At 27.1% G+C, this 24,260-nt stretch overlaps 1 protein-coding gene across 1 annotated transcript in view; it reads left to right on the forward strand.

Moving 5' to 3' along the window:
• Proc (Proctolin) overlaps positions 1 to 24,260 on the forward strand; it is a 98,544-nt gene that overhangs the window by 72,753 nt on the left and 1,531 nt on the right. The gene's annotated exons all lie outside the window — the stretch shown is intronic.

Consider the following 24,260-nt stretch of genomic DNA (forward strand, 5'->3'; position numbering starts at 1 on the left):
ATCAGAATATGAAAGTTAAAGTAAAATTTAAATCTGTGAAAGTAAAAAAAAGAAAGAATATAATTCATAAAATAAATATTATAATAAGTTTTATTAAGTATCTATAATTAATTTTCTTTCTTGAAATAATGTTTTACTGAAGAGACTAACCGAGAATAATTAGAATTGCTGGTTAAATAAAGTTTGATTAATTTTCTACAATTTTCCTGATCAATAAGTTAGTAATTTTAAAATTATTACTTTGTTACTATTTTAAATTTCATTACGAAGAAGCTATTTCTCTATCATAAAAATCGTGTTGAATAAATTTAATATTACTGCTGCTTATACGAGTATATGCTATCCATAACATAAAAAAAATAACGATAATTTTAATAATGCGCATTTAGTGAATGTTAATAATTGTATTACGTAATAAGTTTATGTTGTAATCTGTATGCAGTTATAACTTACATACTAATATTTAATCCTATTTTAGATGGAATCCAAAAAAAATTATGGTAATAAATTAAACGACTTATTTTTTACGTCATGAGATCGCAACTCCCAAATCACTCAGGAGCTCTGATGAGGAAAGTCAATTTAAAAATTTGAAAGGTTCGGACTGTGATACATCGTTCTAAAAAGCAATGAGAAACAAAATTCTTCTGACGACAATCCTTACTTAACTGTGGTCATTTAATGTTATTGAAAGCTAGTTTCACAGTAACTATGAAACTACGTTTAAACCACTTTAAAAGTGTACAGTATCTCTTAAATAACTGATCAACAATGAAACATTACAGATTTGAAACGCTGAGATTTGGGGTGTTCTGCAGGCCACTAATAAAATATCTGTGAAAAATACCAAATAGCTTCCAATAAAAAATATCAAATAACCTTTTTATTAAGGATATCGTAATTCTTACGTTTTTCGTGGAAACTGTTATTTTTCAGTACTTAAAATTATGCTTCAATTATACTGTTTCCGTTTAAAATTTGTTTGTTATTCACCTTCCCTTGGGGATTTGAGGTGTGATTTTATACTGAAAAATCCATCGTTTAGAGGTAAAAGCTTTTGCAAGATTTTATTTATGTTCAACTGTTTATAAGTTATTTAAGGATTGACACACTATCAGAACTCTGTCTCTCTGTTTCTATTTATGTATATGAATATATGTGTGTTTTGTACACAAGCTTGTTTTTGTACTCGTACCTTTATCCAAGGGAATTTAATAACATATAATCCTGTCAACAGTAATAAGTATGTAGAAACATTTCTATAAATCTAAATACCAACTAAGCGAATAAACTACAAACCATTTACGTCATGTACAGATTAAATTAGATTTAAATTCTATACAGTATATGAGACAGAGAGTGAAGTGTGTGAACATTGCATATCAAAACACTCGCGTGCTTAAATACTTCTGACTTATTTCCAAATCCTAAATCACTTAAAGTACAACTAGTTAAATATATATGTTTAAAAATATATATATACATATATATATATATATATATATATATATATATATATAATATAGGTTTATTTAACTTTAAAAAATCATAACATATTAAATATATAGGGTTGAAAATGAGTAAAAATTAATCATTTACTCACTGTTCGTTTATCTTTATTATTGCCATTACACATTTAAAACATTTAAGATGTTGATTTTATTATATATAATGATGCATTTCTACAGCTAGTCTTTGTAGCGGAAGGTTTCTCCACTAGTTATAGTTATTTTATAACTCTTTGAAGAGTCTAACTTTCAAAGTGATCGGGAAATATTAAAAATATATATTTAAGAGTACAAACATACATTCAACTTTTATACAAATTTTTTATTACTTTTATTCAAATTTTATAAATTTTTTTTTGTCTTCAGTCATTTGACTGGTTTGATGCAGCTCTCCAAGATTCCCTATCTAGTGCCAGTCGTTTCATTTCAGTATACCCTCTACATCCTACATCCCTAACAATTTGTTTTACATATTCCAAACGTGGCCTGCCTACACAATTTTTTCCTTCTACCTGTCTTCCAATATTAAAGGACTATTCCAGGATGCCTTCGTATGTGGCCTATAAGTCTGTCTCTTCTTTTAACTATATTTTTCCAAATTCTTCTTTCTTCATCTATTTGCCGCAATACCTCTTCATTTGTCACTTTATCCATCCATCTGATTTTTAACATTCTCCTATAGCACCGCATTTCAAAAGCTTCTAATCTTATCTTCTCAGATACTCCGATCGTCCAAGTTTCACTTCCATATAAAAGCGACACTCCAAACATATACTTTCAAAAATCTTTTCCTGATATTTAAATTAATTTTTGATGTAAACAAATTATATTTCTTACTGAAGGTTCGTTTCGCTTGTGCTATTCGGTATTTTATATCGCTCCTGCTTCTTCCATCTTTAGTAATTCTACTTCCCAAATAACAAAATTCTTCTACCTCCGTAATCTTTTCTGCTCCTATTTTCACATTCGGTGGTCCATCTTTGTTATTTCTACTACATTTCATTATTTTCGTTTTGTTCCTGTTTATTTTCATGCGATAGTTCTTGCGTAGGACTTCATCTATGCCGTCCATTGTTTCTTCTAAATCCTTTTTACTCTCGGCTAGAATTACTATATCATCAGCAAATCGTAGCATCTTTATCTTTTCACCTTGTACAGTTACTCCGAATCTAAATTGTTCTTTAACATCATTAACTGCTAGTTCCATGTAAAGATTAAAAAGTAACGGAGTAAGTTTATTTATTTAATTTCTTATTTTTTGAATAAGAAATGAAATAAATAAAATTATATAATTTTTGCTTAGTGACTGTTTATTAAATAAAATAATTAACCATTACTCTATCAGACAGTTCAGTTGTTTTTTCCGGTTCTGAGGCATAAGTTCCCTCTTGGAAAAGAATCATTTCCTCAAACAGGAATTTGAAATGTGACGGAATGTCAACAAAGGAAACTTAGAAATATGTTTATGATAATCTGGATTGTCTTATTCAAAATATATTTTTCTTCACATTTTATCATAATAAACAAGTGATATTTAAAATTATTTTACTTTATAAAACTGAATTAAAAATTTTTTTTTTTTTTGAGATGTTAAACCAACAACAATGTCTTTCTACATAACCTTATAATTTTTGTGTAGATGACCTAGACTGCTTTTTTCTACGTTAAACTGATATAAAAATAAAATTAAATATATATATTAAAAATATAATAAATAAAAAAATACTAGTTTGTCTAGTGATTGATTGAAATGAAAGGATGAAGAACAGAGATAAATCCTGAGGTGCATAAAACAAGCAAGGAAAGGTTAGGTTTAGTTTTAAATTTTAACAAACATGTCTAAGATAAGCAACTTGCTTTCATTTTTATTTTTTAATATTTTAATATAAAATTTATTTTTTTCGGTTAACGTCATTTTGGTGAGCTGAGATTCTCCTTAATTAATAAATTAGTTATATGATAAATTAATTTTTCATTTATCATATAATAAATAATAAAACATTAAAAAAAAAATAGTTGAAAATAGCATATATAAGAGAACAAATTTGCACCAGGATAAGTGAAATAAAAAGAAGGCAAACGTAAACACAAAATTCAGTTGAGATGAAAATCATCCTTTTTTATCAGTTACGGATAAAAATTGCTATTGGGTGTGAATTATAATAATGTAAAATAAGCGGGGAAAGTAAAATGAGAAATAAAATAGACTGTTGGTAAGTATGAAAAGAGACCAACGGAAAAAAGTTACATCCGCATGAGAACTCATAAATTTAAATGGAACTGTTCTACAATATTAATAGGCTGTTGTATTCTTGATTTCTTATCATGCTTATTTTTTTACTGTATTAAATTGTTTTTGTCCAACATACATGTAGTGGAAATAAAGAAAGGATTAATAACAGATTTTTTTTATTTGTTTTTAATACAATGATAGCCCAGAATATTTATAGCTCGTCATGATCTAAAAGATTTAATTACATACGTATGTAGTATTTCTGGATTACAGAACAAGACTTTCTCTGATTGTATCATACCAGTTTAAATAATGATAAACACACTGACAACGTCCTTGGAAGAAAGTTAACTTACCTTAACGGGGTCTGGGTGCTAGCTGCTTGTGCGACGGATGAAAACACATCGTGCAACGCTGATTTATTGTTATTGATATTTTAACATAACATAAATCGAGAACATTTATCTTAAAATGAAAAAAAAAATTAATTTCTTTATGGTGATAACTTCTGTTTTATAAATATATATATATATATATATATATATATATATATATATATATAAAGAGGTCAATTCTATTAACTCGTACTCAAATACATTTTCTCTCACAAGTTAGTCCTAAGATTAATTATTCATTTATGTAACTTGTGTTATAGCATATGTATTAAATGTAAAGAAAGCTTAATAATTACTTAAAATATATCTTTGCTGAAATTAATCGGTTGATTAACCAGACGTCTGAATTATTTTTCGTTCAAATTAAATTAGATGAAAAAACTCAACAGTATAGTTATTTTTTTGTCAATGACTTAGACTTTCCATTTCACCCAATGATTGTGTAGAACAAAGAAGATGGATTTAGTTTTAAAATATGTTATATTATTACCAGTTCCTTTGTCCAATTTTAGCTCTAAAAGAGGGCTACTTTCTGCGTTATAGGAAAATCAAATTCAACATGTACCTTAACATTAACCTAAATCAGAGCGACAGAAAATAATATTCAAATTATTCAGGGGGAACCACGAAAGAAAGACAAAAAGAATTATATATTCCATGAACTGAAACTTATTTTATGTAAATTGTAGTAATTTATGCGTGATAATATTTATTTTAATTATGCTTTTATTTTTATGACTAAATAACTGATTTAATGAAGTCATCAATAGTATAAAATTAATATTACATCAATCATGACATACGAATAATAAATAATTGCTTGTTTCTAAATTATTTTCTCCAGTAGGTTATCGCACAACTACTTACAATATTTTGTTTTTAATTAATTTAAAAATATTCTTAAATAAATTTTTAAATGAATTTCTAATAAAATCTATGCAATGCATTATATTTCTAAATTTTTCTATTTTGGCAATCGATGAATACTTTACCAACAGTAGTGAATATTTTTTTTTTTAATTTATGAAAATTGCCTACAGCTGCTAAAAGTAAAACAAAATTCAACACAAGAATAAAAGATTTAAAAAAGTTAAAAACAAAGTTGTAATATTTTCCTGGCACTGGTTACTTATTCTTACAGTGAAAAAATAATGATATATGAGAAAATTTACCTAAGATATCTTTTTATTAATCGCGAATTTTTATTGTAAAACTGTCATTGAATGTTTATATAAACCAGAAAATGCTTAAAAAATTAAAAAAAATCGAAATTATTTTTATTTTTTCATCTCTCCCTCTTCCAAAATCACCTTTTCATCCTTTGAAATGTATTTCAATTTATTTTACGTTTCTTTTTAACGATTTAAAGAAACGATGTAAGAACGATGTAACGATGAAAGAAACGTTTTTGATTTTTCTACGTTGATTATGTTAAATGGAAGAAACCAAAACAAATTCCACTGAAAAATTTTTAACCAGTAAAAAGTTATAAAAATTCCTTTTTGAGAATGGGGGAGAATTATCATAAAATTGTATTATAATATCATTATTTATAATCAAATTTTAAATAAACTAAAAATAAGTTTAAAAAATTCAAAAAATTGATATCTTTAAACTTTTATCGACCTTCCAGCCCCAATATTGACTTTAAAGTATTATTTTTGGATCAGTTGCGCTACTATTATGCCCAGGAAGACATAACAAAAATCTAGTTAAAAAAAAATCAATAAATAAAAAGCTAGCTTATTTGATTTTTGAGGAAGGGATTAATTTTGAGGCAACAGCTTTTTAGAAATGATAAGGTAAGCATACACGTAGGTACTGAGCTTAATATAAGGTGGGATTATGTTTTCACAATTTTTAGAAAATTTCCCCAAATACACGAGCCTCGGTATAAAATTTACTCAAAATCGGTTTATCTAGTCAAAACTTATTAAAATTCAAACACACCAACACCGAAGATACTTAAGTACATATGAACAACATCCCTCCATTTTTTTTTGGTTTTTGGGGTCCCTGGGTCATGATACCTGGAGAAATGAAAAATGCCCCATACTCCATTTTTTGACTGATTACCATACTCTTCTTCTTGCAGCATAGCTCTAGAGGTATGATACTAGAAGAAGTAAAATTAATTATGTATTTTAGAATAAAAGTAATCTCTGTTTTGCTTCTATTTTCCATTCCTTTGTTTTGTGTTCATCTTTTAACATCAGAATAATTTATCACACCCTACATTATTGTTTATCAGTTTTATATATTCCAATAATTTTTTTTTCATATTTATATCATATAAAGAGATATTTTTATTATATACAGAGTGTATCACGAAGTTCTCTAGGAAATATCATAACATATTATTGTTATGAAAATAATGAATAAAGTTTATATAAACATATGCCCAAAATTTCTTCGTTTGTGAGTTACAGCTAGTGAAAGATTTCACTTGGATTTCAGCTACTCCGGTGAAATGAGGTCATACTGAAATTTTTAGAACGTTAATTAAGAAACAGAGTTATTGATTACTAATGGTTTTGACATTAAAAATCGAATAAAATAATTGTCAAAACTGTATCTGCAGTAGGTTTTGAGAAATAAAACCAATAAATTTTAGTAAAAATCCTGTTTCTATAATTTGATGTACAATAAACTTTGTTAAATGGGTAATAAACACAAACACATAAACATTTTAAACAAATCATGTAAAGAATTTAATTCTGAACAAAATGGTGTAAGATAAGTTGAATAAAATAAAAAAAGGTAAGAAAAATTTGAATTTATTTAGAAACGGTACACTGAACCGTAGTGGATTATACGTACCAGTTTATAATAAATGTTCAAAACTGGGGCCGCCATTTTTAACCCATTTCTTGGTACGCTTCTGTACTGATTTTGTTGCTATTTTTAGTTTTTCAGGGCTGTCCTTAAGTTAATCAGCCGTATTCATAATGCGGACAATTAATTCTTCACGAGAATGCATTTTTATTTTGTATAAAATATTTTTCATCCATCCCATTCAATAAAATTCTAAAGGTCAAGCAATTTTGGTGGCCAGAAATGTTGACCTTCACAATCTATCTATTTCTCAGGAAAAGATAATTTAACTGAATGGAAACGCCACAAGAGGATTGAGAAGTTGCGCCATCGTTCTGAACGCATATTTTGCGTCTCAGCGCTAGAATAACATCTTTTAGCTGTTGCGGCAATTCTTCTTGAAGAAAGTGCAAGTAGATCTCAGCATTTGAGTAGAGGTCAAAATACAGAACTTTCTGGTAGAGTTGTAGATTTGTATTCTACCACTTGCAGAACTTCACGCGAAGCGGACCGTCTTCTGAGTGTAGATGTTGAACTGGCTGTTTATAAGAAGGATAAAACTTATTTAAGCCCTCCAAATAATCGAATGCAAAATTCCGATCCACTTAGAAAGCCGTCGTTTATTGACGCCTGTACTGCGTTGAACTGCATCGGTAATAATCTCATCAATAACAGCGTTTTGTTGGACATATCGTTTGTAGTTGGTACAAATAGTAGGCAGTAAACTTGTTTCCCGAAGATTGCGAAAGTTGCGCTAATTATTTGAGAATCTGGAATCCTGCGATTCGGAAAAGTATTTCATAATCTCCTGCAGTAGCTGTAGGACCATTTGCTGTTGTGTGTGTACACACAAAATGAATACAATATTGTACATTGATTGTACATTGAATACAATATACATTGTGTACACACACAAAATGAATACAATATCAGCGTATTCCACTGTTGTAAATAAGTACGGCATTACTTGGTATGGCAAACCGATCAAACTAAAATTCACAGAAAACCCTTTAGTAACGACAGCACAATTCACAATACCCGATATACTTAATGTACCTTACAGTATGATTTATATACTAATGCAGTACTGCGCATTGTTGATCAGCTGTTGTTATTTTATTGCTAACTTTGAAATAATAACTTTTCAAATAATTTATTGTATTTCTGTTATTAATAAAAAAAATATATTATCTAAGTAATCTTTATAGATTTATTTTTATATTACAATTGTTGAGTAATTTCCATTTAAAAATATTTTTTTAACAGCACTCTTTAACAGAAATTAAAAAAAAAAAATTTCACATTACCAAAAAAGGATTTAATTTTGTTTACATTAAACTTTACTGACAAACGTAATAATGTACTGTTTCAAATAAAATTCGAATTTTTTTAACTTTTCTTCGTTTTACTCAACTTATCTTACACCATTTTGTTCAAAATTAAATTCTCTACAATTTTTGATTAAAAGTTTTATATGTTTCTTACCCACTTAACAAAATATTTTACGTCAAACATAAACACAAGTTGTTTCCAAAATTTACTGGTTTTCAACCCAGATTTGTCAAAAACTACTGCAGATACAGTAATGATATCTATTTTATTCGATTTTTCAGGTCAAAAACCATTAAAAATCAATAACTCTTTCCTTAATTAACGTTCTAAAAATTTCAGTACAATCTCATTTCACCGGGTTAGTTGAAATCCGAGCGAAAGTTTTAACTAGTTGTTACTCGCAAAGGAACCATTTAAAGGCATTTGTTTATGTGTTCTTTTTTCAATTTTTTTACAAGTAGAATAGGTTTTGAAATTACTGTAATATATTCGGTAATTATAAAAGTATTTTAATTATTATGTATTTCTTTTGCATTCTTCTACAAGTTCTATTTCCTATACATTCCTGTTTTACAAAATAAGGTAAACCTGGATTTCTTAATACATATCGTCTGCAAATTTAATTCCTCTCTTATAAAATTCTCTCCTCATCTATTCATCCGAACGCCTCCTCATTTCGTATTTCATCAACCCGGTTAATTTTCAATAACCTCTTGTACACCACATTTCGAGGGTTTGTATTTTTTCTTTCTGTTTTTCATGTTGTCTATATTTCATTACTATAAACCCTATACTAAAAAATATATTTTTATAATATCTTTTAATTCCTTCAGACCAAATCAGATTCTTAGACACCATCAGACCGTACCATAAAAAGGGGAAACTAAGGCATTCTTTAAAACTATAAACTCATAAAATTTTTATCAAAATTATACCAATCGTTTTGGGGAAAAGTGAATTTTGAAGCTTTGCAATTCTAATTCTCCTAGCGACAGTTAAAATTCATACAGTAGCAACCTATTTTTCCAGTTCTAATAATGCCTGTTATGTAAAAATTAAGATTTTTTATCTGTCAAGGCTGATGTAGATCAGTTTTACTTCAGTTAAAAACTGATTATAGATCAGTTTTATTGTTTGTCTTGTTTTTAAATTTGCTTTTTTTGAAGAAGAAACTTGTTTTAGTTAGCTGGTTGGCGGTGTTAAAAAATATTCATTGAGGTACTAAGAAAGGAGGTGTGTTTAAAATTGTATAGGAAAATACTTATTTGTAAATTATTATACTGCTATAATACTATGTATAATGTTCAATAAAAAATATCTGAACACTTCATTTTTAAAATTCATGCAGAAAAAATTGTTCAAACAGCAAAGAAATAAATTCATTTCAGCCGGAGTGAAAGTACGGCATTAAATACAACAGCATTAATATCATCTCATTCTGAATAATACACCAGCATTACGAGAAGAGTTTTTTCCTTATTGTCATTGTACAACAAACATTTGAAAGTCAAAGATGTACGAGGTATTCAGTAATGGCCGTATTCAGTGATGGGCAGTCAATAATGGCTGTGGAATGATACTTTTATGTAACCACTATCCAATTACTGATGATATGATGTATTCTTAATAAAAGAATTATGGCATGGCAATAACTAACTTCAAAAGCCTAGTTTACTACAAGATTGCACATGTTAATTATCGTTTTCAAGCCTTCATCGTATTTGCTTATCATCACCGTTTAAATTCAAATTATGTGTGCGAGATTCGTACATTTTATTTATTTTTTCTTATGATTTAGTTTCAATCATTACATGTGTGAAAAATTTCATAAACGTGAACTATTTCTACGAAATGACAACGTATAAAATCGTCATAAAGTAGACCGTATTAGAGGAGGATGTTAAAAATTAACAATAAAGCCCTTTTACGAAAAAAAAACATGTATTAAGCTTTATTAAGTTGAAGTTGACACTATTAATATAGTTAATAAATTAATTATATTTGTAAAAGAAAACTTTTGTGATGGAAGGAGAAATAATTTTCATTAAACTACAAAATACATTTCATAACAAAAAAAAGAAGAATTATTTGATTTAATTTTCTTTTTTCCATACATTAAACCGTATATTTATATTAACAAAGCCTTAACGACGATTAAAAATCATTTGACGCTTGATAAAATGTTTTGAACTTCTAGTTTTTAAGTTTGTAAATTGAATTCATTTCTTACTAACCAATGAATCCAGTAATGATATCATTTTGTAATATCTCTGTTAAATCAGTTGCTTATTATTCTGTGTATTCTATGGTAAAAGTTAAAAAAATAGATTGTACTTTGCTGTTGATTGTATTGTATGTTAAAAAAAAAATAATTTTAAATAATGCTTTATCTTATAAATTGAATTAACATTTCATGCATGACTAGCTAGTGTTGCATAAGTCATTAACTTGAACATTTATAATTAACTACTTTATAAGTTTAAAATAATTTTAGGTGTTTTACGTTATGAAGAAAATGGTGTCGGCTCTAGTTACATATCTTAATTTAAATTAATTATCAAAGTTTCTATCCGTAATTTACACTAACGCGATTAAGATAAAATATTTTACATCTATTAAGTAGAAATAGTGCAAACATTCCAAAATTACAATGGCAAAAAACACATACCCAAAACAAACTTCCAGGCAAGTCTTCTGGAAGAGTCTGGTAAAATAAAATGTACGAAAATCAATGAATTGTCAATTGTGAATATTAGATTAAAGAATATAATCGTTACTTTTCTTTGTAATAAAACTACCATTTCTTTTTTCTTTTTCAATATGAGATCTATGAATAATTTTTTAATTGATAAAGTTTTTGTCACAAGTATATTTTTTTTATTTATATCAAAGTTAAAAAATGTAAAAAGTAAAATATTAAAAAGTAAAACTAATGTAATATAAATGAAAATCTTGTAGGCATTACTCTTACGCTCTCGTGCACTCACATTTTATATAAATGACTGCATAAAAAAAAATAATTTTTTTAGATAGATAAATAGAGAAAAATTTCTAAATTTATCACGTAAATTTGAAATATTCTAGTGATATAAGCATAGATGTAAGTTGGATACCAATATGAAATTGTAACATACGATAAAAATAAAGTTTTCAGTACTAAAATTTATTTGAAATGTTCTACAAGATTTATCTGAAAAAGTATGTGTAGTAAACTACTCAGAAAAAAGGTAATAATAAAATGTAATATATTATTTAAAAATAATATTATTAATTAATTACGTAATCGTAATTATTTTCTTCGGCATTTCAGACTACAGTTTTTATTGTATTACGTAATATTCTTGTTTCTCACAATAAATTAGGAAATACGTTCCAAAATTACTAAAATTTGACTCAAAATAAATCTTTTGTTTGTCGTGCTTAAGGAATTTGTATTAAAAATAAATTAAATAATATCCGAGTAGAGTTTTAAGTTATAAGACTTTAGAACCTCCTTTTAGAGTATGTTGATGCATTTTATTTTCATCTGTACTACCATGATGAGTTATCATCCTATGATATGCTTCACGGGGAAGTTTGACAGAGAAAGAACAACGTTTAAGTTTATTACAGCATTTCTTTAAAAGGCTTTCCCTGCACTTTATTGATGGTTATAAAGAGAATTATTTTAATAGGAAACGGGAAATAACAACCTCTTTAAAAGATTCCTTCGGAGTGGCTGGGATCGGTATAGAATTGTCTGATGAAATTCAAAGAATCAAAGGTATTGGTGATGGAGATGGTGGATATTGGAGCCGGTATTATTGATAGTAGTATTTACACTATAGTTAGAGTAATGGAATATTTAGATTATAGATTTGCTGTTAAGTCCCTTTTCAAAATTATTACAGATAATTTTCTAAATGTTTCCTTTTTGTAATTTTGAGTGACATACAGAGTAAACTATTGAATTTCGGCATCCAAAGAAATGTGAAGATGTTATGATGAATGAGTCCTTTTTAACTTCACGGAATCCATTATTCAAAATGACGCCAGTGGAATTATAATATTTTAGACAATTCAAAACGCCTTATTCCTACTATTTAGGAAGTGTGATTCTTTAGCTCAAATCTTTATTTGTTTTTTTGGCCGTTGACATTTTAAAATAAATTTTTTTTAGGATGTTTCTTGGAGAAGTGAAACGATTCTGTAAAATCTCCATTTATAAGATTATGAAACAACAGTTTTAGTATTTAATGCATTGCAGTAATGTTAATCTTATTTTTTTAAAATTTAGGTAGAGGTAAGTATATTCCATATTTGGCTTGAATAAATTAATAGTGTACCACTTTAGAAATGTGTTCTCAAGTTCAATACTACTTGTATGTATATATATATATATATACATATGAGTATATTTCAGTAAAGCTAACGCTATAGATTTAAAATATGCTAATGTTTTAATATAAATAAACGTATTTTTACATTACTTTTTTATGTTAATAAATTAAAGAGATGAAATAGAATATTTTCTGAACATATAAATAAAAAGATAATTAGATTTGTGTGCTTATGCATTACACGCGCATTTTATTACCATTTTATTTGTATAATAAGTCTTCTAATTTAGTTAAAATATTAAATTTTCTTTAATATAATTGATGCAAATTAAAAGATAAAAATTTGTGTTCTTTAATATGGTTGGTGTTTAGTAAAAGATACAAATAAATAACAGTCTTACATTTTAGATATAATATTAATAATAAAAATACATACAAATTTAAGAGAAATCAGGTTTCAATAAAAATAATTTTAAATTATTATTTTATACTTTATAATTTTTTTATATAAAGTGATTTATAAATATTTGTGGTAAAAGAAATCAGAAATTTATGTTAAAAAAACAGATTAACATATTTTTTTTAGATATTTTAATCCAAATTATAAATATTTTAGATAAAACATTACGATAAAAAGAAATAAACATAACTGGCGTGGAAATCCAGTAAGAAAATACAAGAATACTCATATTTTATAATGTGAAATCTTCAGAAAATAAAAAAAAAATTATAAGAAAAACTGTTTGGCTGAACAATGATTCCAAGAATACTGGAGTAAAACGTTATTGAAAAAAAAGTACAAAAAGCGAATTAAAAAAACGTTCTTTTTAACAAAATTTTGTAAATTAGTCTTTTTTTGTATATTTTCTTAATTGTTTCGTTGATGTAGGTAAAGCATTTATAAAAAAGTATTGGAATAATGGAAGTATTTGTTTTATGATATATCAAAGAATAATGTTCAATTAAATGAGGATAATAAAGTTAAATTGGAGATTGAAACGTTAAACGTATAAAGGGGAAAACTTAAAAACCAATACTAATAGAACTACAATAGATTGACAAGAAACGAATATCTGGAAGTCAAATACTGAATAATATAAAAGAAAAAAAAAACTAATAGGAATAAAACAAAAACTAAACAGCAGAATTGTTCCGGCTACGGCACGGTTAGGATGTAAATATTTAAGATAGAAGACTAAAGTTTATTTAAAAACAAAGTTACGAAATCAGGAGTAGGTGTTAAGAAACATACAAATGATTGCCTTTGTTATTTTTAGATTAAAAAAATAAAAGTGGAAATGAATTATAGTGATTTTTTTATTATTAAAGTCACCGCTCTATAATTTATGATAATTTATATCGAAATATATCTTGATGTTAATTAAGTTAGCGTAGAGTATCAAACACCGTAATTTAACTGCTAGAAAGAAATGTTTACAGTACAAGTAATTAGATTAGTATCATTAAAATATTTTTATTAAAATAAGACGTAACATATAATTTAAATTTCTTTTTTTTAATTTAATTTGTAAGTAGTTATTTGAAGAACAAAATTATGATCTCAATCTCAACGGAGACAATTGTTTTATTTATATGTATATTATATATACACATATATTTGGTATACGGAAGCACAGGGTATTTATGCTGTAAGCCTTTTTAATGATTTATAACTTAATAAACTTTCGCTGTTTGTTGCTTCAACGTATATAGCTCAGTAACTGCTTCTGAATTATTAATGAATATACCAGTTTAAACTAAAACAAGCACACGTACATAAAGCTTGTGTCGTACTTACAAAAAAGTTTATAAGTACACTACTAGGAAAGAAAAAAATTGGGAAGGTAGCATTACTTGTTTTTAAACTAAATTTATTCTGAATTATTAAATTGATTAATCAGTTAGTTGACGGAATAAGCCAATCTGGTAAAAAAATATAATTAAATAATTTTTGTCTTTAAAACAATTTTTGATTCCAATTTTTCAAGTAAATCAAAAGTCCTAAAGCTTTTCTCACTATATTTTTCTTTTAGATTAAAAATAAAAAGTGTACAACAAAAAAACGTTAAATTTTTTAATAGTTTACCCGTTGAGAGAATCGTTTATCCAATAAATAAAATCTAAAATTGGTAATCTAAACAGCAAGTAGACTAGATTTTAAAAAGGAAATTAAAAAAAGATTAGGAAAAAACACACACACACACATATATGTATAAAACTTTATTTTTATAAGTTCTGTGATATTTCTGAAAAAAATAAATAAATAATACGTTGTACGAAGCATAGTTTAATTAAAGAAAAGTATTATTTTATTTACTTCACTCCCAGGTTTTTAGAGTACGGAAAGGTTTTTGACTGAAGTTTATAATTTTCAGTAAAAAAATTTGTACAAATAAGCCAGTAAATTACAATAATATGATTTAATTTAGTTAGCAGTAGGTTATTAAATCGATATCGTATGTGACAGTAATATATATATATTTTTTGGCTCAAAGATTTAATTTAAATTCTGTTTTTTTTTATAAGTGGCTAACTTAGGTAATCATTACTTTTTACGACTAAGATATTCTTAAGCTTTATCATTTAGCTTATATAATACAAATCATGATATATCTTTATCGTTTTGTTTGAAACTTAGCGATTTTCTTTATAATAACGATAGAAATAGCCGGTTGTCTTATTTATTACATATCTGCTTTTAGATAAACTAGGAATTTTCATTCCATTACCGAAGTTTGTTGTCATCAAAAAGTGATCAATAGTGCTCATTTATTTTCAATCTAATAAGAATTTATATCTGCATGAAAACCATAAAAATATACCACATAAACTTCCAGTTTGGGTTTTTCTTTGTTGTTGAAATAATAAATATTTCAGTCAGAATTGATTTATTTAAATAAATATCAATTTAAAGAAAGTTGGCCGTTTTGAAAAGCAAAATATGAGAATTTAATTAAAAGGACGAGAGTGGATGAATTGATATTTGAAGGGATAAATTATTTTGAAAAAATTGAACTACTGCTACAAAGGAAAAATAACACGGAACACATTGTGAATTTCTGCATATGACAATGTGCCGGGTACATTGTCCACTCTAGCGAGAAACACGTAATTGAATTTTTGTTTAAAAAATCACTTCATTCATGAAACATTATAATGATAGTTTATATTAGTATTTAAGTTTTTAAGCTAAGCTTATCACGGCAAAGGTAGCGGGTTTATTTTAAGTAAATGATTATTGGAATGCCATTAATTCAAACGCTCAAAATTCTCGAGAACAAAGAGAGAAAAGATTAGCTATTAGACATTTAATTTGGGTAAATAAACATTACTAAATTTCTTCTTGAGCGTTTCACATAGACAAAATTCGAGTAAAATCTAGTCAAAAAGGGTACATTTTATTGAATATTCATAATTTTATTATTTTTTTTGAAAAATTTTCCATTGAAACAAAATTACATAGAATACAGAAAAAAATGTGTATAGGAAAATCTCTTCATCCTCAATATTTTTTATTAGAAGATGAACTATAAAGTATAAAAGCATCAAGATACAGCGCGACTAGTAGAGGTAAAAACATCTATAAAACTTGTAATTTACTTTCTTAAATAATATTTGTAAAATGTTACAAAAGCAGAACATAAAGTTTAGAATATTATTATTTGTAAATTGTTAAATGTTATAATATTTGTGGTTATAAAATGAATGAATAAAAAATTAACTTTTTTTAATGTAATTTTTTTTAGGAAATGAAATATTGAAAATAAATTATGTAGTATTTAAAATATTTGAAAACTAGATTAAAAATATTCTTCATTTATACAAATCATTGAAGATAAATTTTATTTTTATAATAATTATTATTTTATAAAAAAAAAAAATAAAAATGTTTGTAACTAGGAATTCTTAATAAAAAATAAAACAAAATATAATAAAACCTGTAGGAGGGTCTACAAGGAGACTATCCTTGCATAAAACGTAGCCGTGCATAATAATTCAACATTTTCGTGCTTTCTCAGTTAAGATTGTAATCGCGAATGACCCGTAATCTTGCTACAAATATAACAATGGAAAAAATGCACTATTTAATTGTATGTTGAGCCGGAGAAAATTTTATTTGTAAACTGTTTGAAAAAAGTCTACTGTTTTTTCTTATTTCGTATTAAAAATTGAGTACAGGAAAAACTCAGTACCGTACAGGACGTTTTGTAGATTGTTTCCGGAAATATGCCGCAGGTGACACTTGCCGGTCACGTTTTACATTTCAACATTGACAATTTGTATAAATTATGCTGCATATACATTACTCTATTTTATTCACGCAACTGTAAAAGACTTATTTTTATTTCTACAGTTTGCTGTTTTATTCAGATAATTTTATCCGTCGAATGACTAGCTTGGGCACAATTGAAGTAGAAAGACTATTCTAATTTTTTTTTTTTTTTTTATAGATACGGTGCTTTTGTAATGAGTGAACAGATTTTTTTTCTTTTTGATTTGATCTCAGTTTCAAGTACACCAAATACCCTTCCACCATTCATTGATCAAGGTTCGTTTGTTTAAGGACATTATATATAGAGTTACGCAACAAAAAATATAATATTAAGATGATATTTATCAAGCACAGAAAGGTGAAAGAAAACTCAAATAAAATATAATAATATTACTTTTTTTAGAGCGTATAAATATATATGTAATTATTAGATGAACGTATTCTCATTTAATTCATGAAAATTTTTTTTGTGAATTTTCTGTTATTTTAAATTGGACTATTAATTCTATTTTCATATTGTTACAAATTGTGAACTGTTTTAGCATGATATTTAAATTAATTAGAGCATAATACTACATTGAATGATATCAGTAAATTACATAAGATCGTAGCCTTCAATGTGATTTGACGAGTTTAAAAACCGGCTAGTTTTTATAGAAAGGAAAAACAGATAGATTTTGAACTTCATTCAAACGTTTCAATTAATATTGTCTATTAAACTATTAAAATACGTTATTTAAAAATTAATTTAAAAATTAATTTAAAAATATAACATTAAAATTTTTCTTTTCATCTTTGTGAAAGACAAAAACATTCACTTGGGTATCCCTCACACAAACACGCCGTTTACACTCAAATACATGCACACTCACACATAAATAAATATAGTTGTATTTACATATTAAACTTTCTAACTACAGCATTCTATTTATTAAAGTACTTCCGCAATATATGAGTAGCATCTTACAATGAAATTTATTTTATTAAAAATACAAATAATAGGACTGGTATAACAAATATACTCGTATTAGAGATATTAACGTGTTAGAATTACGTATCTATTGTTTACTGGTTTCTGTAAGGAATTCATCATAGATATTTTCGTTTATTTAAGTCTGATTGAGGAAGTAGTAAGTAGTACGGTAATCATTGTCAGCAGTTGAAATGTAATTACAAACAGTGTTTCTTATTTAATATCGGGTTATACTTCACTGTTATCTATAGAGAATGATTAAAATTGCGTTTAGGCTATCTAGGATTAAAATGCCCATTACATAGTTTCTTTTTTTCAACAAACAATTACGCCTAAGCAATAAGTCGTGTCTGTTCACTCTTTGCTTAGTGAACAGGTTCTAATAAGACAATGCTGTATACATTAGTTTTTATATTTTAATAAAATATTTTATTTTCAATTAACACATCACACGTCTCGAATTTTTAATAATAGTAAATATAACATTTTCAGTGAGTGTAACTTAGCTCGTAGGTAACAATCTAGAAATGTACTTCAAGAGTTCAGCCTTCAAAACGTAAAGAAATAAATGTTGAACTGATAAACCGAATTACGCTATAATTTACATTTCTTTGTGTCAGTTAGTCAAGAATTTCTACATAATATTTTAACATCACTGATTACTCGTCTCATGCAATCTCTAATTATGGCAGCAGTTTTTTATCGAAAATAAAATTTCATGCTAATTTGTTGAGTGGTAAAATACTAATGTTAGGAGAGTGCTTATGAAAAAAATTAAGAAGCTTTTATAATAACTTTTTTTTTTTTTAATTCTTCACTAACATTAATATCTTTTTTCAATGTAAAATAATCATTTTGGATTTTTTTTCATTAAATTTTTAAAATCTTGCTGATGCAAACAGTAAACTGTAAAGAAAATTACTGAACCTGGTTTTTTTTTTGTAGTATTAATAAATTTGAACAAGATTACAACTTACTGACATAGACAGAAAGTTGTAATGAATATAACTGACAATTAAAATGAACTTATGTGCACAGTTTGGATCCAATGACGTAAATTAGATTGACAAAAATTGAAAAAAAATCAAGGAAAATGTTAAATCAGATAAATAAAAATTACAAAAGAGTAATTTCCAAACATACGTTTATAACTTTTAGAAGAATATAAGAATAAGAATTTGAAGTTAAAGTATATAAGATGTTGTAACCAACTAGTTGTCGGCAACTTACAATGAGACAAAGATCATTTTAAAATATCATACACATTTCATTAAAATATTTACACAAAGTTTAGAAGCTTTTGAAATGTGATGCTATAGGAGAATGTTAAAAATCAGATGGGTGGATAAAGTGATAAATGAAGAGGTATTGCGGCAAATAGATGAAGAAAGAAGCATTTGGAAAAATATAGTTAAAAGAAGAGACAGACTTATAGGCCACATATTAAGGAATCCTGGAATAGTCGCTTTAATATTGGAAGGACAGGTAGAAGGAAAAAATTGTGTAGGCAGGCCACGTTTGGAATATGTAAAACAAATTGTTAGGGATGTAGGATGTAGAGGTTAGACTGAAATGAAACTACTAGCATTAAATAGGGAATATTGGAGAGCTGCATCAAACCAGTCAAATGACTGAAGACAAAAAAAAACCCAAAAAAAAACAAATTTCCGGGGATACCAATAATCTTATAGATTTATTAGGAAAAATGAGGAGTGAAGTAATTCCGCGTTGAATTCTTTTCTGAGCCCAATATACTTTCACGATTTGAGCCCATCGAAATGCGTGGACTACATACATTTCACTCTTCTCACACCAGGATGATTGGCTGTACAGTGAACTCTATTACTCCCAAAGTAAGCCAATTTTACCTAAGTTGCTTTACACATATCACAGCCTTTAGAAAGACTGGAGCAGAGAACTTTAAAGCAACAAGTTAATATGTATGTCTTTTTATAGAAAACAACGTACTATTGCATTATATAAATACTCTATATTATTTTTTTTTTTTTCTGAATTTTTATGGGCATCGTCTGCTAAAGGTCATTAGCCCTCGTCACAATCTTTAAAAGAAACGACTATCACCATCTGGATCGTCATATGTAAGGGTGTAAAGGGCCCTTACATTTTATTTAAAAACACAAACTACACAAAACATTTAAGACATAAAGACAAGGACAATCACAAACACTTATGGGGTGTAAAGGGCCCCAATATTAAAATTTGAGATAGGTTCCCAAAAGACCATTAAATTAAAATTAGAATTAAAACTTATCCTACCATATCTTTCTTTCTTCTACGAGTCTCATTTATAGTTTGTTTAAGCACCCTCAGGGCGACCAGAACCGCCGTTGAGCAGTATATCAGTCGCGCCAGGGTGCCGTGGCAGTTGAATCTTTCTTATAAACAGGCTATAGGCATGCACAGCGCACACCCACAGCCTCGCGCCCTCAATCCACCCTTGAGGGTCCCCCATGCCATCATCGGACACACCCCGACTCACTGCTCTTGAATGCAGGTGGGCCAAAATGGCCTAGGCAAGAGGGCTACCTCCCGTCACTATACGTGCCAAGTTTCAAGACTCCATTATGTATATATGCATACATTTAAAATTGAAATTAAACTTATCAATACCATTTTTTCTTTATATATATATAAACTACCGCTTAGAGTTTCTCACAGCTTAAACTTTCATTTTTATAGACTTTTAAGAAGTCCACTGGCGTGTAAAAATGCAACTATATTTTCTTCATTTCCATTATCCAGATCAGCAGTAATATTATTTCTAAAACGGAACCTCTTTCTGAGGTCCTCATATATGGTACACTCTTCTATTAGATGCTTGATTGCCAGTGTTTTATTACAAACACCGCACATTGGTCTCACTTCGCCGGTTAACAAATATAAATTTGTCAATCGCGTATGACCGATTCTAAGTCTGGTCACCGCTACTTGTTCACGGCGAGTCAACTTATAGTCGCTTTTCCATTTATAAGGAGAAGATTTTACTGTGTTTGCTCTATATTATTATAACATTTTTTCTTTATTTTACTTTTATATTTTTATTATAAGAGTGCACACAATATACATTTTAGATTTATTCTCGAAATGAAGGACAAAATATTATTGTCGGTGTAAACGGAAAATGTACATCATTATATTATTAAATATTTTCTTTTGCTGAAAAATTAATTATAACTAATGATGAACTACCAAAGAAGAAAATGCAAATTTATTTGCAAAATATTTATCTTACTATTCGAAGTATTCAGTTACCATACCATAAGAAAACTAATAATTAAAATTCTAATGTGGGCATTACATGAGTTCCACCTATTAAATTACACACACACATTTTTTTAAAACGAAAAGAACGTAAAATTTTATTTCATTAAAAACTTCTGATTTTTTTCATACTATTTTTTTTCTTTTATTATTGAATTATTATTTATCGTAATTTTTTTTTATAATGAGAGGTTAATAATTATAAATAAATCAATATATTTAAATTAAAAAAAAACGTTATAAAAAGGAGATGGAGTCTGATTCGAACCGATGTGCCCCCTCCTTATAAAATCCAAATATTTCATTAATTAAAATTCCATTTGGCTATAACTCTGGAACCAACGAAAATAAGTACCACTTATGATATATTGTTGAAAACTCTGAATGAGGGCTTATTACTGCAGTTAAGAAAAAGTCCAAAATCCAGATTTTTTGGGATTTTGGACTTTTTCGGACACTTTTTGTTCATTCGATTGCAATAAAAAGAGAAGATGCACAAATAGATGTTAAAACAATCATAAATTCCAAATTTTAACACTCTACGGCTAATCTTTTTGAATTATGCCATATGATACGTTCGTACGTACATACATAATTACGTACAAATGTCAAGTCTAAACTAGTCAATATCGAATCAGGGTTGGTCAAAATAGATATTTCCGTTGAAATCTAAAAACAGAAATTTTTTGGGAATACTATACTTATTTTACTTCGTACAAGGAAGTAAAAATTATCGCATATGTGTTTTTTAACCGTAGGAAGATTTAAACATTTTTTGTTACTTAATAATTAAGTTTACTCTAATATTACTGAGAACAGTTTAAAAAAGGGGAAAAAATTATTTTGGTGGTTTATTACATTTATTTATTTCATTAAAACTACTTAGAAAAAAATTGGCAGGGTCTAATAATTTAATTCACAAGTTAAAAACCTTTAATTTCTTCCCTCTTTCTCCTAGATTTAAATGTTAAATACTTAAACTGCACCAAGTATAAGTTTAATTTATTTATTAATCCTTATCGATTTAATTACATCTTTAGATTCTTAGAATATCTTTTTTTCTGGGATGCGTATTACAATTTATATTTAGATCTATAATTTGTAAATTTAGATTTATTTACTATGAACTTTGTTAAATAAATTATTATAAAGGTTTTATGGCCCACTTCCTGCCTTTCAATAGGAATAACATGTATAGACATCTATAATAGAGACCATGTCATGTACTATTAAATTGGCGCTGTAACACTAATTTGGTAATCTATCTCGGCAGTTGTATAGCAGACAAAACGTAATCCTGTTGGTTGAGTAACCTCCGAGAATTTTATATTTCATGTTTTCTTGAGTAAATACAAACTTTTAGTTAAATATTTTGTGTTTATCGATATGTATGTATATACGAGTATGTATTCATATTTCTGGCTTATGTATGAATGGAATTTATTCAGGTTTACATTTCAAGAATGGTGCAACTTAAATCATAAACTCCTAAATGATAGTACATGTTTTAAAGGGTTATTTATTAAATGTTTAGATATCAGATGTAAAGTGGAAAATAAAGATGAAGGTGCAAGATCTTTAATTAATAGAAATTTTATTAGTTGGCCGATGGTGTAAATTTTATAAGTAATAGAAATAAAAGTAATAATTAAATGTATAAAAAGTAATTAAATCTATCCTACAATTACAATTATAGATTTTTATAATTATTTTTTTAATTCTTAATTTTAGAACTTATATTTAATTTTATTATTATTATTTTATGATATATCAAGATACCAAAATATCATGATGGAAATATTTTTTGCCCTTACAAATTGATTTTAGGAAGGATTTTTTAAAACCAGCTAAATATTTACAATCTGTTTCCCCAGGAACAGAGAATAGATGTGTTGAATGTCGAAATAATTGACTTGAAGAATAGAAATCCCAACAACAATTATTAACTCCTCTCTATCCGTTATAGCCGGCATCCTGTAACAGCTGCCGATTAATAATAATGTTATATATTAGTATTATGTAGAGGAAAAGAAAAATTCCTTAATGGGACTCAAACCCACACCCTTCGGATGAAAGGAATTCAAGCTGTAATTCTTCCATGGAGATGAGCATGGAAGCTTTTAAATAATTTTTTATAACTAAAGTTTCATTATTTTAGTTTTTTTTTTTACACCATATTTTGTTTGTAATGCCTAGACTATAAATAAAATGTATCTTATCCTTATGCTTACATAACTATTAGGTGGAATTTGTAACATTTTACCGAATAAAACAGTCTAGGACTTTTACATGTTTATTAGAGTAAAACTATTGTAATTTTTATGGCTATTTGAGAGGTTAAATTTTAAAATTTATGAAAATCCCACTGGAATTGAGCACCATCGTTTCACGATTTTTTTTCTATGAAGTTGGCTAGGAAAAATTAATTAAATTTGTATAACCGTATTAAACAAAATATACGGAAATAAAATTGCTGGAATGAGCTTTTATACGTAAGTCGTATTGTTCACAACCATAAAAAGTTTGAAAGATTTGACATGGTAAACGATCTATTTATGTGAATTAATTGTTGTTTTTAATGAAAATACTGTGAAAAACAATAATCTTATTTATTTAGTTTTTGTAGTAATTTGTATAATTTTATACAAAAATATATAGTTTTATTAATTTTAACACCGGTATACTAGATTGTGGATACCGGTGTTCTTTAGTGGCTGGGTTTCGATTAACCACACTTCTCAGAAATGGTCGACCTGAGACTGTACAAAACTACACTTCATTCACATTCATAGATATCATCCTTTCATCCTCTGAAATAATAGCTTAGGTTAGTTCCGGAGGCTAAACAGAAAGGTTTATTAATTGACCATTTGAGAAATTGACAAATTCATAACTTATTTCTTGGCAATGGTGGCAGAAATATAATAATGAAGAAAAATGATTAATTTATTTTTTCATAATGAATAATTCACAATTTCACCCTCCTTGGGGATGAAGAAATAAAGAATATTTTTAATATCTTAACCTTCAAGGAAGCTAGGCCAAGATCGGTGGCTTAAAAACTTCCCCTGGGATAACACGAGTATATCCTGCAAGTTTGAAAGTAATCAACCGATTACTTTCCGATTACC

This window comes from Lycorma delicatula, chromosome 1 (assembly GCF_047948215.1).
Source record: "Lycorma delicatula isolate Av1 chromosome 1, ASM4794821v1, whole genome shotgun sequence".
Classification (NCBI taxonomy): Eukaryota; Metazoa; Arthropoda; class Insecta; order Hemiptera; family Fulgoridae; genus Lycorma; species Lycorma delicatula.